This window comes from Schistocerca cancellata, chromosome 2 (genome assembly GCF_023864275.1).
Source record: "Schistocerca cancellata isolate TAMUIC-IGC-003103 chromosome 2, iqSchCanc2.1, whole genome shotgun sequence".
Taxonomy (NCBI): domain Eukaryota; kingdom Metazoa; phylum Arthropoda; class Insecta; order Orthoptera; family Acrididae; genus Schistocerca; species Schistocerca cancellata.
The window spans coordinates 176109105-176126112 of NC_064627.1; the positions used below are offsets into that span (position 1 = coordinate 176109105).

General features: G+C 43.6%; 1 protein-coding gene and 1 non-coding gene across 2 annotated transcripts in view; both read right to left on the reverse strand.

The window, feature by feature from the left end:
* LOC126152233 (spermatogenesis-associated protein 13) overlaps window positions 1-17008 on the reverse strand; it is a 142888-nt gene that overhangs the window by 77277 nt on the left and 48603 nt on the right. The window lies entirely within an intron of this gene.
* On the reverse strand, window positions 6412-6486 carry Trnas-cga (transfer RNA serine (anticodon CGA)). The gene has a single exon. It is a non-coding gene; the product is annotated as a tRNA-Ser (tRNA).

Sequence of the window (17008 nt, forward strand, 5' to 3'; positions counted from 1 at the left end):
AAGCACAAATCGCACCCTGGTTGGCAGTGCTACAGAATTGATTTAAGCAGCGTAGAAGAGAGAGCATTCGTGAAAATTGCCTTTCTCACAGGAAGAAACACGACTCGGTGTCATGAAGAACTACGAGCAGCTGCGGGTGACGGCGAAAACGTCCGGCACTGCTGGATAATGCAGTCATACGCCACGATAATGATACATATCACACTGTAGATATCATCATGAATTGGTTACAACAGTTTGGGTGGGAAATCATCCCCCACCCGCCAGAGCCCAAACCATGCGGCCGTGACCTCATTCCACAACTGAGGGAAACCATAGCGTGCGAGGCGCTTTGCAACAGGGAAGGTACTCTCACGGCATTTCTGCGACAGCCATGGCAATGCCAATGGCATTCAACGCCCTCCCTATCGTCGGCAACGCTGCCTGTATCCAATGGGGGACTATTTTGAAGGACAATAGTCGATTTTCATTCATTTTGTTCCATATGCGCTCGTGCATAATAAATTTCCACGAAGTTCCAGTGTGTGTGTGTGTGTGTGTGTGTGTGTGTGTGTGTGTGTGTGTTTCATCCTCTGCCGCGACCTCTCATAATGGAACCCTGTTTTATGTTGACATTCAGGTACACACTGCCTTACGGATTCAACGAGCATCGCGGATTTCCGACGTAGTCGCATTATCGTAAGATATACCACAGTTGCCGTGAGTCGTACAAGTAACATGGTAGTAGACACGCGTCAGTAAAAAAATACATAAAAAATGAAAGAAATGTGTTCAAAGTATTTCATCAGACAAGGAACTGCCAGTCTCAATATCAAGTGTTCAAATGGCTCTGAGCACTATGGGACTCAACATCTTAGGTCATAAGTCCCCTAGAACTTAGAACTACTTAAACCTAACCAACCTAAGGACATTACACACACCCATGCCCGAAGCAGGATTCGAACCTGCGACCGTAGCAGTCCCGCGGTTCCGGACTGCAGAATATCAAGTGTTAACTGAGTTAAGTGAATGACATACGTTCGCTATAAACGAGGCGCTTTTTGCTACGCGAAATACTACCACATTTACCGTGAAGTTTACATGGACAGTGGCAATGGAAAACGTTCTAAGCGCCAAATCAGACATTTGTCAAGGGAATGGAGAACAATGTATCTCTGTTTGTACGTAACGTTACAAGTCTGCTGTCGCACTAGAAGATAGCAAAACGGAAGCCGAAGTTATGAATCTCGCGATTAAGTAATCGTTCACGCAGGAGACGCGTTCAAACATGCTGTCGATTCACCAACGAACAGGATCCCGTATGGACGACATAGTAATAAGCATCCCTGGGGTAGAGAAACAACTGAAACAGTTGAAAACAAGTATGTCACCAGATAAAGATGGAATCCCAATTTGGTTTTACAAAGAGTACTCTACGCGATTGGCACCTTACTTAGCTTGTATTTATTGCGAATCTCTCGCCCGCGCGAAGTTCCATGCGACTGGAAAAAATGCGCATGAAAGAAGGGTGAAAGAACAGACCCGCAAAATTACAGACCAATATCCTTATCATAGGTTTGCTGCAGAATCCATGAACATATTCTTAGTACAAATATAATAAATTTTCTTGAGACCGAAAAGCTTATGTTCACGAATCAGCACGACTTTAGAAAGCATCGTTCGTGCGAAACTCAGCTTTTCTCACATGATATGCTGCGAACTATGGATGAAGGGCAACAAGTAGATTCCATATTTCTATACTTCCGGAAAGCATTCGACACGGTGCCCCACTGCACACTGTCAATGAAAGTACGAGCATAAGTAATACGTTCCCAGATATGTGAGTGAGTTGTTCAAAGTTAAAAGCTGATTCCTGCAAAGAAGAAAACGGGAACTAATCACTGTTAGTAACGCTGTTTATTTACATGAATAGCGCTGTTAGCGGTTTCGAACCGACAGTTTATCTTCGGACGACTGTTTGTATATTACATCTGTTGTTGTTTACATCAGTTGTTAACTGTTTTTTCAACTGCTGTAAACAACAAAAAATCTAATATAAACATGAACAATTGTTTGAAGATGAACCTGTTGGTTTGAAACAAGTAGCAGCGCTATTTGTGTAAATAAATAGCATTATTAACAGTATCTGGTTGCTGCTTTCTTCTTTGCAAGAATTAAATTTTTTAATTTTTAATTTTTTTTTTTTTTTTTTTTTTTACACAGCCATAGTCCCAAGAGCGTCAGTGTTCGACGAAATTGCAGGAGGAAAGTTTTTGTTCCACATGGCATGAGAATACAGAAATACAGCATTAGGTTTTTAACTAGTAGAACTGTCGTCAGCAAAAATCACTTCCCATGTCTTTGAAACTTCGGAATTCCAAAGTGAAGCACAGCTCGGCACAAAGACCATGCGTATCTACTGACGCATGTTTGAAAGACTTTCTCCATGGTTTGGGACTTACAACGTTTTCCACTTACATTTTCCATATGATGTTATTTTCTACAGAACACAGTAACATTCGCTAATGATACCGGTACTAGTAAGTACTGAACGACAGAGGTGTGCGGTGCTAACACATTAGACACGTATTCGAGTCTCGGGTTACAGTACAGACCATTCACACTTGCCTTCCTTGCGGAATGGACATTCATGTTCTATATAAATCCGTACTTCGAAAGCCACCTTATGGAGTGCGGCAGAGGGTACTTCGTGCGCCGCTGTCACTTCCCCTTTTCTTGTTCCAGTCGTAAATTGTGAGAGACAAGAACGATTGATGGTAAGCCTCCGTGTGAACTCGCATATCTCTTATTTTAATTTCTTGGTCTGCGAGATAAACGTAACGTAGAAGGAAGCAGTATACTGGCTGACATTTATATGAACTTTGTTGTTGTTGTTGTTCTTGTTGTGGTCTTCAGTCCAGAGACTGGTTTGATGCAGCTCTCCATGCTACAGTATCCTGAGCAAGCCTCTTCATCTCCGAATAACTACTACAACCTACATTCTTCTGAATCTGCTTAGCGTATTCATCTCTTGGTCTCTCTCTACAACTTTTACCCTCCACGCTTCCCTTCCGTACTAAACTGGTGATCCCTTGATGCCTCAGAACGTGTCCTACCAACCTTCCGTTCTTCTAGTCAACTTGGGCCACAAATTCCTAATCTCCCCATTCTATTCAGTACCTCCACATTAGTTATATGATCTACCCATCTAATCTTCAGCATTCTTCTGTAGCACCACATTTCGAAAGCTTCTATTCTCTTCTTGTCCAAACTGTTTATCGTCCACATTTCACTTCCATACGTGGCGACTCTCCATACAAATACTTTCAGTAAAGGCTTCCTGACACTTAAATCTTATGTTAACAAATTTCTCTTCTTCAGAAGCGCTTTCCCTGCCCTAGCCAGTCTGCATTTTATATCCTCTCTACTTCGACCAACATCAGTCATTTTGCTCCCCAAATAGCAGAACTCATTTACTACTTTAAGGGTCTCATTTCCTAATCTAATTCCCTCAGCATCACCTGATTTAACTCGACTACAATCCATTATCCTCGTTTTGTTTTTGTTGGTCTTCATCTTATATCCTCCTTTCAAGATGTTATTCAATCCGTTCAGCTTCTCTTCCAAGTCCTTTGCTGTCTCTGACAGAATTACAGTGTCATCGGCGAACCTCAAAATTTTTATTTCTTCTCCATGGATTTTAATTCCTACTCCAAATTTTTCTTTCGTTTCCTTTTCTGCTTGCTCAGTATACAGATTGAGTAACATCGGGGAGAGGCTACAACCCTGTCTCACTCCCTTCCCAACAACTGCTTCCCTTTCATGTCCCTCGACTCTTATAACTGCCATCTGGTTTCTGTACAAATTGTAAATAGCCTTTCGCTCCCTGTATTTCACCCCTGCGACCTTTAGAATTTGAAAGAGAGTATTCCAGTCAACATAGTCAAAAGCTTTCTCTAAGTCTACAAGTGCTTAAAACATAGGTTTGCCTTTCCTTAACCTATATTCTAGGATAAGTCATAAGGACAATACTGCCTCGCGTGTTCTAACATTTCTACGAATCCAACCTGATCTTCCCCGAGGTTGGCTTCTCCCACTTTTTCCAGTCGTCTGTAAAGAATTCGTGTTAGTATTTTGCAACCGTGACTTATTAAACTTATATGAACGTATGTTCTCGAAACTTTAACAATAAACCAGTAAGTGACATACAACGCCTCTTTTATAGTAACTGCCATTGGGTAATGGGCCAAGGTAATACTCCTTATTGACCTACGAAGTTCAGGCAAATATTCATGATGCATTACGCCACGGTAACTGAAAAAACAGTGAGCATAACTTTGACAATTGGTTGAACTTGGCGAGATGTTTCGGCCTTGGCTCTCCAGGATGCTTCCATTGGGACGATTGGGCTTTGGTTTCGACGTCATAACCGTAAACTCATTTTTTGTCACCAGTTATGACCCTTTTGAGCAAATCAGGATCATCATCGACGTCATTTAAGAGCTCCTGAGCGATGCTTATGCGGCGTTTCTTCTCATCAAATTTGAGAAGTTTTGGAACTAACTTTGCTGACACACGTCTCATGCGCAAAAAATCCGGAAAAATTGCATGATAGCCGACCGATATACTAGCATCCTCAGCAATTCGACGATTTTCCAAAACAATTTTCTTCACAGCTTCGACGTTATCATCTGTTGTTGATGTGCTGGGGCGTCCAGAGCGAGGTTCGTCATTGGCATCTTCTCGGCCATCTTTGAAGAGTTTGTACCACTTACAAGCATTTTTTTTTTTTACTTACAGCAGACTCACCGGATAACACTGTCACCCTTCCAAGTGTTTTATAGCACACAAAATTTGATGAAAATTCTTTGCTCCATTTTTTTGTAATAATCGAAAATCGCAGAACACACTAAAACACGTCTAACCTTTCAATCTGTCAAAAACAAACGGAGTATGCTGTACACTTGAAACTGTGAACATATGTTCGGGACATGTATGTCAAGGTAACAAAAAAAAAAGATCGATAATCGAATGTACGTTGCCCGCGTAACTTGAAAAGTCATCTTACTTTTTGAACAGCCCTCGTACAGTCGCTGAATCAAGCGTCTATCTTCAGTTCTTCTTGCATTTCGTTACAATTTGCTGTCGTTGTGACTGGTCTACCAATCTGGTAATTCGAAAAGCTGTTTGTTGCAGGTACAAACACATTGTGCACGTCGCTGGATAGCGGAAAGTTCAAAGTTTTGACACCGATGTGCTGTCGTTAGTAGCAACAAGGCGACTACCGACTACACCACAAGAGACATTATTTTGTGTGTTGCAGTTTGCGCAAAGTCAATCCATTGTTCAAGTGCAACGTGCATTCCGCCGTCGATTCGGGAAGAAGTCGCCTCCACACAAGCAGGTCTATGATTGGGATACAAAATTCGTGGGAGTTGACTGCATATGCAAGGAGAGGAGCACCGATCTGTCGCACACGTCTGATGAAAATGTCGAGCGTTCAGGGACGAGTTCACACGGAGTCCTCGGAAATCCACAAGCCGGGCAGGCAAGGAATTGCGATTTTCTCGAACAACGATGTGCCATGTTCTGGAACTATGTCTGCATATGAAGCCTTGTTCGGTTATTGTAGGAATTGCGTCCCGGAGACTACAACAGAAGTTACGAATTTTTCATTCAGTTCTCCGGGATACGGCAGAACGCACTTAGACCGATCGTCTTATCTTTTCGGAGGGATCGATGTTTCATTGACTAAGTAAAGTAAATGGCCAAAATGTACGAATTTGGGGGCCACAAAATCCTGGCATCGTCGTCGAACTTCAGAGACTCACCGAAACTGAAAATAATTTCGACCGGTTCTATTCACAAAGTTTAGTGACCTTTCTTTTTCGCGGAGTAAACTGTGACAGGAATGTCAAACTTGGAGACGCTGCAAACTTGTTTTTTTTTATTTTTTTAATTTTTTATCCAAGTTCACGAAGATTCCACTGAGTTCATTTTTATGCAAGACGGTGCCCTGCTTCACCTTTACCTCAAGATGCAGCGTTATCTTAGCAGCACCGTTTCACAACGACGGATTGGAAGAGGTGGACAACAAGATTTTGTTGAAACTTCCTGGCAGATAAAACTGTGTGCTGGTCCGAGACTCGAACTCGGGACCTTTGCCTTTCGCGGGCAAGTGCTCTACCAACTGAGCTACCCAAGTACGACTCACGCCCCGTCCTCACAGCTTTAATTCCGCCAGTACCTCGTCTCCTACCTTTCAAACTTCACAGAAGCTCTCCTGCGAACCTTGCAGAACTAGTACTCCTGGAAGAAAGGATATTGCGGAGACATGGCTTAGCCACAGCCTGGGGGATGTTTCTGGAATGAGATTTTCACTCTACAGCGGAGTGTGCGCTGATATGAAACTTCCTGGCAGATTAAAACTGTGTGCCGGACCGAGACTCGAACTCGGGACCTTTGCCTTTCGCGGGCAAGTGCTCTACCAACTGAGCTATCCAAGCACGACTCACGCCCCGTCCTCACAGCTTTAATTCCGCCAGTACCTCGTCTCCTACCATCCAAACTTGCCCGCGAAAGGCAAACGTCCCGAGTTCGAGTCTCGGTCCGGCACACAGTTTTAATCTGCCAGGAAGTTTCATATCAGCGCACACTCCGCTGTAGAGTGAAAATTTCATTCTAGAAAGATCTTGTTCATTGCTTTTGGCCTCCCAGGTCATCAGACCTCTCTCCTTGCGGGTTTTTTTATTTTTTATTTATTTATTTTATTTTTTTGTATGGGGGAACATAAAAGACAATCTTTGTCCTACTTGTGGCAGCTATTATTCAAGAGTTGAGAAATCGAATTGTTGTAGTTGTCGATTCAATAAACTTGAAACTGTGGATTCATGTGTGGAATGAAAAGGACTACCGTTTCGATGTTTCTCGAGTAACGGATGGCGCTCATACTGAGAGTATGCTATAGTGTGCGCGCGAACATAAAACTTTGAAGCTGCCTCTATCCAGTGACATGCGAATTGTGTTTCATCTTTTTTAGTGTGTGTGTAATAAACAAATGAAATCTGTTTTCGTTTTTGAAACGCCCTGAGCATAGCAGTACTCTGGTCTTTCTGAGAGTGTCTCTCGATCTAGCTGGATTTCTTATGGTACTATGTTCTACTTCTTTTTTTCGTTGTGCCTTCGTCCTGCGTCGGCGCATGGTCAGTATGGTTATTAAAGGATTTGGTATTGTTAATTTAAGTGGTGGCCGTCGCCATCCCATCAAGACCCGGGAAGGAATGGATGGACGTCAACTGTCTGCATGGTGTGTTATTCATATGGAAGTGAGGGGAAGTTTTCTAAATGTTTGCGAGTCGTGTGAATAAGGCGGGACTTATGTACCAGCCAAGTATTCACTTAGTGGGATGTTGCAAACTGCTTAAAAACCACATCCAGGCTGGCCGGCAGACTGACCTTTGTCGTTATTCCACTGGGCAGATTAGATATGGGAGCGGCGCAGAAGCAGTGCTAAAGCATGGCTATCCGGGTGGTTTTACTGTTCTTCATAGCTGAAGTTGATTTGTATTACTATTCTTATTTGAACAATGATTTTCATTTGAGTACATTATACTTCTTATTCTCTTCCCCCACCCTCCTCACCTCTCTCTCATATATATATATATATATATATATATATGTATATATATATATATATATATATATATATATATATATATATATATATATATATATATATAAGAGTGTATGTGTGTATGTCTAGAACTTTAACCAAATTTGGCCCAGAAACATTAGGCCTCATTAGTATCAGCATTGTTGGAATTTACAACCCTCTAACTCCAATAGGTGGGGAGATACAGGTGAACACGTTTTTTACAGCTTCTGGCATATGGGCTGCCCTCTACAACAGGTGGATTGTATGGAAATAGCATCAGCCTGTCTTACCGCCCTGCTTTGCAATGCAGCCTAGTTATTAGGGGCAGGAAAATGTTTTCCAGCTCCTAACATGTAGGCTTCCCTGCACAACAGGCATGTCGTGGGAGTTATATCGGCCTCCTATATTGACCACCTTTGCAGGGCCTACATGCACAGAGGGGCATGGTAAGCAGAGTGATGGGCGTTGGAAACAGATGGTGATGGGGATGTTAAGTTTGGCAGAGAAAAGGGGGAAGAGAAGATGGACAGAGTGGGGGTGGAGGGGATGGACAGAGAGGATGGAGATGAAATGTCGTGTGGCGAGAGCATCCCAGTGGGTAGACCCGATCGCCTGGTGCAAGTCTTTTGAGGCGGCGCCACTTCGGCGACTTGCATTTCAATGAGGATGAGATGATGGTGATGATGATGATGATGATGATATTGTTGATGATGAAGACGACATAAACACCCAGTCCCTGAGCAGAGAGAGTCTCCAACCCAGCTGGGAATCGAGCCCGGGCCCCCCGTCATGACAAGCTGGTGCACTGTCCCCTCAGTTATGGTGGTGGACGGTGGTGGCAGCTGTTCTGGTGTGATTGTGTACTCAGCAATCGCACCTGAAGATGGCGGCAGGGTGGATCGCCGAAATATAGTTTCATCAAGACGATCATATCTGGCAGCATACCCATGAAGAGGATAAACAGTACGGGGATACTTTACAAATATTGAAGAGCGCCATCGAGTCTAAACGCCCGGGAATGTTGATAGACCATATCATTCTGTTGCAGGATAATGACAGCCCATATGTTGTCATGGTTGTTTCGACCATGCTGCGGTAGTTTCGCTGGGAAACCCTTACACATCCTACGTACAGTCAGTCCCGGTATCTCTGCATGTGATTTCCGTATTTTTGGAGCCCAAAAGAAAAGCATCATGATGATGATGATCATGACCTTCGATTTGATTTGGACGAAGAGGTGCACACCTGAGAACAATCATGGTTCCATGGAAGGCAACTGCAAACATCTTTCTATCAAGGCGTCGACTGTCTTGTCTCACAGTGGCGTGAATGCATTAACAGTTACAGTGATTACTTTCGAAGTTATGAATAGTTTATTTACTTTTTTCCATCTGTTTCTTTTTAATTTGACTGCCCCTTATCTTACAGGACGCAACGGCCTACCACAGTGGATACACCGGTTCTCGCCAGATCACCGAAGTTAAGCGCTGTCGGGCGTGACCGGCATTTGGATGGGTGGCCATCCTGGCCGCCATGCGCTGTTGCCTCGTGATACCAATTGAAGGGCTACTCAACCGAATAGTAGCTACTTCGGTCACAGAAAACCATTATAATGACCGGGATAGTGGTGTGCTGACCACACGCCCCTCCTATCTGCATCCTCAGGTGAGGATGACACGGCGGTCAGATGGTCCCGATGGGCCACTTGTGGCCTGAAGACGGAGTGTGTTGTGGATTGGCAAGAGAGCCAACCCACTATGAGAGGAAGCCGAAAGGCACGCGTTTTAGCTCACGCAGGCTGGCGTGAGGTCTGGAACAGGTCAAGGAAATGAGACTAGCAAAAAAGGACGTAGCTGTGGAATACTTAACTTTAATCCATAAATGGTGAACATCGCTCTTGACGGTACATGTATTACAGCATCAATAGTAACTGGTAATGGCGCCTTGCTAGGTCGTAGCAAATGACGTAGCTGAAGGCTATGCTAACTATCGTCTCGGCAAATGAGAGCGTAATTTGTCAGTGAACCATCGCTAGCAAAGTCGGCTGTACAGCTGGGGCGAGTGCTAGGAAGTCTCTCTAGACCTGCCGTGTGGCGGCGCTCGGTCTGCAATCACTGATAGTGGCGACACGCGGGTCCGACGTATACTAACGGACCGCGGCCGGTTTAAAGGCTACCACCTAGCAAGTGTGGTGTCTGGCGGTGACCCCACAGAGTGCTTTACCTTACAGAACATATTGAATCAACAGTGTACTGAGCACAGAATGTGGATTGAGAGTGAACCGAAGAAAGATGAAAGTAATGAAAGGGAACAGAACTCAGATTAGCGTTATCGAAACATCAGTTCTTGACGTTTAAGAATCTTTTTGTTATGAGATCACGACCGGTATCGTGCCACTGAAAATCACATCCACAGGTGTCATCTGCATAATAATGAATCATGGAAGAGTAACAGATCCTAAAATAGCAATAAGAAAAAAATTCAAAGAACTTTTAAAAACACGTAAAACAGGGAAAGGAGCTAAGTAGCCCAGAATATGGGACCCAGATCACACCAATAAACCTCTAGGATCAAAGTCCATAATGGTCGTTAGAACCTTGGATCACAACGCCTGGATGATTCTGATTCACTGACGTAGCGTCATTTAGCGGTTTATTAGTTTGGTCTGACAACGAATATTGTGATCCATGTTCTAGACTACCTATCTCCGATCACTTAGTTACGCAAGTACAGTTTTCCTTATTTGACATGTTTTCAAAATTTACTTACATTTTTTTCCATTTTTGTGGACGCTTTACGGTCTGTTATGTCTCATGATTCATTGTTATGTACATATAACCTCAGGATGTGGTTTCCAGAGTCACGAAACAGTTGTGATCTGATAATAAAAAGATTAAATACAACTGAAGCAACTTTTTAATTTCCAAGATGATTAGTCACACACGCAGTTGCCCTGTTTACAAGGTTTTCTGCTGAATACCAAGACTGGGGACAATGAAGTAGACTAAGTGAAGGAATTATGATACCTTCGAAACAAAATAACCTAGGATGGATGAAGCAAAGGCGATATAAAATACAGAGTATCACAAGCAAAGACGGCATTTCTGTTAACAAAAAGTCTGCTAGTATCAAGCACCAATCTCAACCTGAGGAAGAAATTTTTGAGACTGTGTTTATGGGCACAGCATTGTGTGGTACTGAGTCATGGATTGTGGTGAAAACGGAAAAGAGGAGAATCGTAGGATTTGAGATTTGGTGCTATGGGACGCTGAAAAATAAATGAACTGATAAGAAATGAGGTTTTCCGCAGAAATGGCAAGGAAAGAAATATGTAGTCACTGACAACAAGAAGAAACAGGATGATAAGAAAAGTGTTAAGGCATTAGAAACAAGTTTCATGGCAAGAGAGGATAACTGTAAGGGAGGGCAGGAACTGGAACACATCCAACAGATAAACTGAGGACGTTGGATATATTGCTACAGTGAGATGAGGAGGTTAGCACAGAAGATGATGATGTGGCGGGCCGCATCAAACCGGAGGACTAAGGGAAAAGGAAAATTACTCTGATAAGTACGTATGAGGCTAAATAATTGCAAGTAAAGAATCAAAGCGTTGATATATTCTGGTGTACTTCCAAAATTGCGATTGGTATGTTCCCAGTTCTTCACAGGGCCTACTGAATTGATCTTGCACGTATTACTAGATATTTTTAATATTTTATCCGCCGTTTCATTTGCATCTATTTTATAATTAAACTACAAACACTTACAACTATTTCAAAATCCAAGTTGTGCGTGTTTTGGTCATCAAGCCTCATGGCTGCTTTGATGCAACTCTTCATCATTTTGCTTCGTAGCTATTATCTTCATTTCAGTATAACTGCAGCATACTACATCATCGAGACTCCGACTTATGTCCTCATACCCAGAGATGCCATTGCGATTTTTTACCTCTCCTATGCCTTTAACTATCGTTTTCAGCAACGATGAATATCATAATACGTGCCCAAAGATTCTCTCTCTTCGTTTCATTAGATTCTTCATTAGAATTTTATTTTCTCGTTGAGTCGTTACAGCAAGTCTTCGCCCCTTACTCGATCGGTCCATCTGATCTTCAGACCTCCTGCGATACGATATCTGAAAGGCTTCTGATCGTTCATATCCATCTCCCCCATTGCCCACGTCCCGCTTCTGACCGACCCATAAGTAGGTCTCGCCCAATATACACTCCTGGAAATGGAAAAAAGAACACATTGACACCGGTGTGTCAGACCCACCATACTTGCTCCGGACACTGCGAGAGGGCTGTACAAGCAATGATCACACGCACGGCACAGCGGACACACCAGGAACCGCGGTGTTGGCCGTCGAATGGCGCTAGCTGCGCAGCATTTGTGCACCGCCGCCGTCAGTGTCAGCCAGTTTGCCGTGGCATACGGAGCTCCATCGCAGTCTTTAACACTGGTAGCATGCCGCGACAGCGTGGACGTGAACCGTATGTGCAGTTGACGGACTGTGAGCGAGGGCGTATAGTAGGCATGCGGGAGGCCGGGTGGACGTACCGCCGAATTGCTCAACACGTGGGGCGTGAGGTCTCCACAGTACATCGATGTTGTCGCCAGTGGTCGGCGGAAGGTGCACGTGCCCGTCGACCTGGGACCGGACCGCAGCGACGCACGGATGCACGCCAAGACCGTAGGATCCTACGCAGTGCCGTAGGGGACCGCACCGCCACTTCCCAGCAAATTAGGGACACTGTTGCTCCTGGGGTATCGGCGAGGACCATTCGCAACCGTCTCCATGAAGCTGGGCTACGGTCCCGCACACCGTTAGGCCGTCTTCCGCTCACGCCCCAACATCGTGCAGCCCACCTCCAGTGGTGTCGCGACAGGCGTGAATGGAGGGACGAATGGAGACGTGTCGTCTTCAGCGATGAGAGTCGCTTCTGCCTTGGTGCCAATGATGGTCGTATGCGTGTTTGGCGCCGTGCAGGTGAGCGCCACAATCAGGACTGCATACGACAGAGGCACACAGGGCCAACACCCGGCATCATGGTGTGGGGAGCGATCTCCTACACTGGCCGTACACCACTGGTGATCGTCGAGGGGACACTGAATAGTGCACGGTACATCCAAACCGTCATCGAACCCATCGTTCTACCATTCCTAGACCGGCAAGGGAACTTGCTGTTCCAACAGGACAATGCACGTCCGCATGTATCCCGTGCCACCCAACGTGCTCTAGAAGGTGTAAGTCAACTACCCTGGCCAGCAAGATCTCCGGATCTGTCCTCCATTGAGCATGTTTGGGACTGGATGAAGCGTCGTCTCACGCGGTCTGCACGTCCAGCACGAACGCTGGTCCAACTGAGGCGCCTGGTGGAAATGGCATGGCAAGCCGTTCCACAGGACTACATCTAGCATCTCTACGATCGTCTCCATGGGAGAATAGCAGCCTGCATTGCTGCGAAAGGTGGATATACACTGTACTAGTGCCGACATTGTGCATGCTCTGTTGCCTGTGTCTATGTGCCTGTGGTTCTGTCAGTGTGATCATGTGATGTATCTGACCCCAGGAATGTGTCAATAAAGTTTCCCCTTCCTGGGACAATGAATTCACGGTGTTCTTATTTCAATTTCCAGGAGTGCACAATAGCCCAAAGCACGCTGATTTCCAATCAACAGTGTAGTACCAGGTTTTTCTTTGAAACACGGTATTGTACACTAGGGATAAACTGAACGAGGTTGCGCTGTTTTAAACAGAACGGTCTTGTAATCGGGAGGAAAGAAGCTGCAATGTCGTTTTGGCCATCACGACTGTGGTTTACCGTGCTTTCCCTAAATTACTTCAGGCAAATACCAGGATGCCTAGGTAGTCGGTGTTGTGTTGTTAAGATAAAGCTACACGTCAAAGTAAGGCGCAGCACCCCCAAGCATAAAAAAGAAATAATTGGAATCTTCGTGAAGTTGAGGAAACAACCAATCCACAGGCTGTTCAAATATGACATTCCCGTCACAGTTTCCTCCACAAAAAAGAAAGGTCCGTAAACTTTATGAACAGAAACGGTACAAAATATGTTTAGTTTCGGAAAGTCTCTGAATTTCGTCGATGACGCCAGTATTTTGTAATCCCCAAATTCGTACATTATGGCGTTTACTTTACCCGGCAGATGAAACGCTGATTCGTCCGAAAAGACGAATCGTTCAGAAAAAGTATCCTCTGTCATATCCTGGAGAACTGAAATGCAAATCCGGCTGCTGTGACCGAGCGGTTCTAGGCGCTTCAGTCTGGAAGCGCTTAACCGCTATGGTCGCAGGTTCGAATCCTGCCTCGGGCATGGACATGTGTCATGTTCTTAGGTTAGTTAGGTTTAAATAGTTCTAAGTTCGAGGGGACTGATGACCTCAGATGTTAAGTCCCAAAGTGCTCAGAGCCATTTGAACCATTTGAAATGCAAAATTCGTACCTTCATAACAGAAGTCGCCGGGAAGCAATTCCTGCAGTGGCTGTAACTTACAAGGCTTCATATGCGGGCGTCGTTTCAGAACACGCCACGCCATTGTTTGAGGAAGCTGAAGGTCATGGCCTGTACGTCTTGTGAACTTCCGAGGTCTCCGCGCGAACGCGTCTCCGATCGGATCGACATTTTCATCAGAATTGCGTGGCCGACCAGTGCTCTTCCCTTTGCATATACAACCAACTTCCAAGAACTGCCTCTTGCACGTTGCATCTGAACAATGGATTGATTTTGCGCAAATTGAAACACACAAAATGATTTCCCTAGTAATGAACTCGTTATGCTGCTGCAAACAGCTGAGACAAAACTTTGAGCCTTCTTTATCCAGAGACATGCACAATGTGTTTCTCTCTCTCTCTCATATTTTGACTGCAATAAACTGCTGAAATTTGTTCTTTCTTTTAGAATCACTCTGCACATTGACGCCTTTCAGCTGTTAGCATTTTGAAGCTTATACAATAGAAGTAGAGTTCACTGGACGTTCATAGTGGCAGTCGCGACATACGGGGCACATAAGGTCATTTTGAGTTATTTACGAAACTACTACACGCATTATTAAAGTTTGTAGCTTCTAAACAGAATGATTTAATATTAAGTGGAGATTTTAATATAAATGTTTAGGGCGTACCTATTTTACAGCTATACTCAAGTCCGCTGTTGTGTTATATTACCTAACACTCCCTCATACAATTTATAGCAAGATTTGTGGTGGACTTTACTGTAGTTTTGACACACTACATAAATGACGTTGTAAATGGTAGGATTCGGGAAAGAAACATGAATGAATGCGTAATAGGGAAGATGAGAGCCGACGGCTTCTTTTTTTGTCTTTTTTTTCTTTTCTGCACATAATTAGAACCGCAAATCTTTCAGCGTTAGTCCACTGTGTATTTTATATACTTAATAAATAAAAATTGCATTTTACACGTAATAAAAATTAGTTGATCACGTAACTTCTGCGCTTTTCTGTAACTAAAGCAATTACTTTTGATGCAAGTACAATTTACACCCACATACATAAAAAATACATATAATTATTTTTGTTATTTTGTACTCAAAAGTATGTTCTTCATTATGATCAAAGGCAAGAGATTCCTGTTATTATTGATAAATACGAAAGTTATTTACGAATAACAGAAACATGTTTGATTTAAGTTCGACAAAATATTGAAGCGATGTTTGATATATTTTTGTTCTGCAATCTTTTTTATTTTACGTTTTTGTGGAGGATATTGCGTTTCATAGCGTAATATGACAAGTCTGTAGTAGTTTCTTTATTTTTATTACAATATCCCAGGGTTTCACATTACAAATCAACAAGTTTCGAATAAAACCAAAATTATCTGTTTGTTCTTAAGGAATGGACAGGAAGATAACTATTTAGAACAAAAAGGTTCTGTAGGTTACCCGGCCCTTTATACATCCTCACTCAGTTTCCAGATGCTCACCACTTCTGGTATTCAGGGAACCTAGTAAGACACTGATCACATACCTACGGAAAGCGATCGTTACGAGGTAACGCCTGATGCGTATGCAACACACCGAACATACAGCTACAGCGGGTACAACCTTAACTGACCAGAGGTACTTGGAAAATTACCATAGTGTATACTTAGTTGTGGTAGCCTACGACAGCTACTGACAACATCTCTACAGACACACCGAGACTACAAAACCAATGTTTATATGCATCCATTTAAACTACAAGAGTAATGAATGAAAGAGGAAATGAATCTGTGACGTATTCTGTAACGTAATTATAGCGCTTCAAGCAAGTTTAACATATAACAATTCATATTTATTTATTTGCAAGAATCTGTGAAGATATGCAGATTAACTAGTTGCCACTGTTGCTAAGCACAGCAGTTGATTTTCCTTAGCAGACCTTGACAAGGTGGCAGGGACGTTCGAAATACTGGTTGACAGCTTGGTACATCGCTCGTGTGTGGCGGTGTCGAAAGAAGAACGACTGGTTGCAGGCGATAGCGCCAGCGATCCGTCACTCATGTGTTGGATCCTTTAGTAGGGATGGACGTTATCGTTGACACAACCGGTTTTCGGTTATATCGCTCTTTTTTCAAAGCCACTTTAATCGGACTGCTAAAACCGCTCAAAATAACCGTTTTCTAAAATAACCGATTTTAAAGTTTTTATTCCTGTTATTTCCTGTAACAACGTAGAAACCGAAAGAAGATTGAAGGTATTGCCCCCTCAGTGCGAAGATACACAGAATGAAAATATTAAATTAGAGAGCAAATAAAACTTGCTCCATCTACCGTTTGCTGCATTTCTCGAAAAGTGTAAATGGTAGCATATCACATAAAAATCACTTGCTTTCTAGTATTGATTCTGATTTTTTAGAATTCTGCTCAAAAGTCATGTTGCATTGGAGGATCATTTCGGACTTAACATTTGTTTACAATGAAAAATACAGTGAAAAATACATTTATAGAAGTTGATGAAAGTTACCCCCTGCAACATCAATTCAGCTGCGCACATCTAAGCATATTCAGGTAGACCCGGCGTCAAGTTCGAATTTCGATTGCGGCAGCTTCATGGCTGACTGATGACTCTGAGCACTATGGGACCCAACTACTGAGGTCATCAGTCCCCCAGAACTTAGAACTACTTAAACCTAACTAACCTAAGGACATCACACACATCCATGCCCGAGGCAGGATTCGAACCTGCGACCGTAGCGGCCGCGCGGTTCCAGACTGTAGCGCCTAGAAACGCTCGGCCACTTCGGCCGGCATTCATGGCTGATGTCTTGCAGTTCCTGTACTGTGTAACAGTCAGCTGTGAAAGGTAAAAACTTTTTGTTGTTGTTAACTTGTCCGTTTTCAGGGGGTACAAGC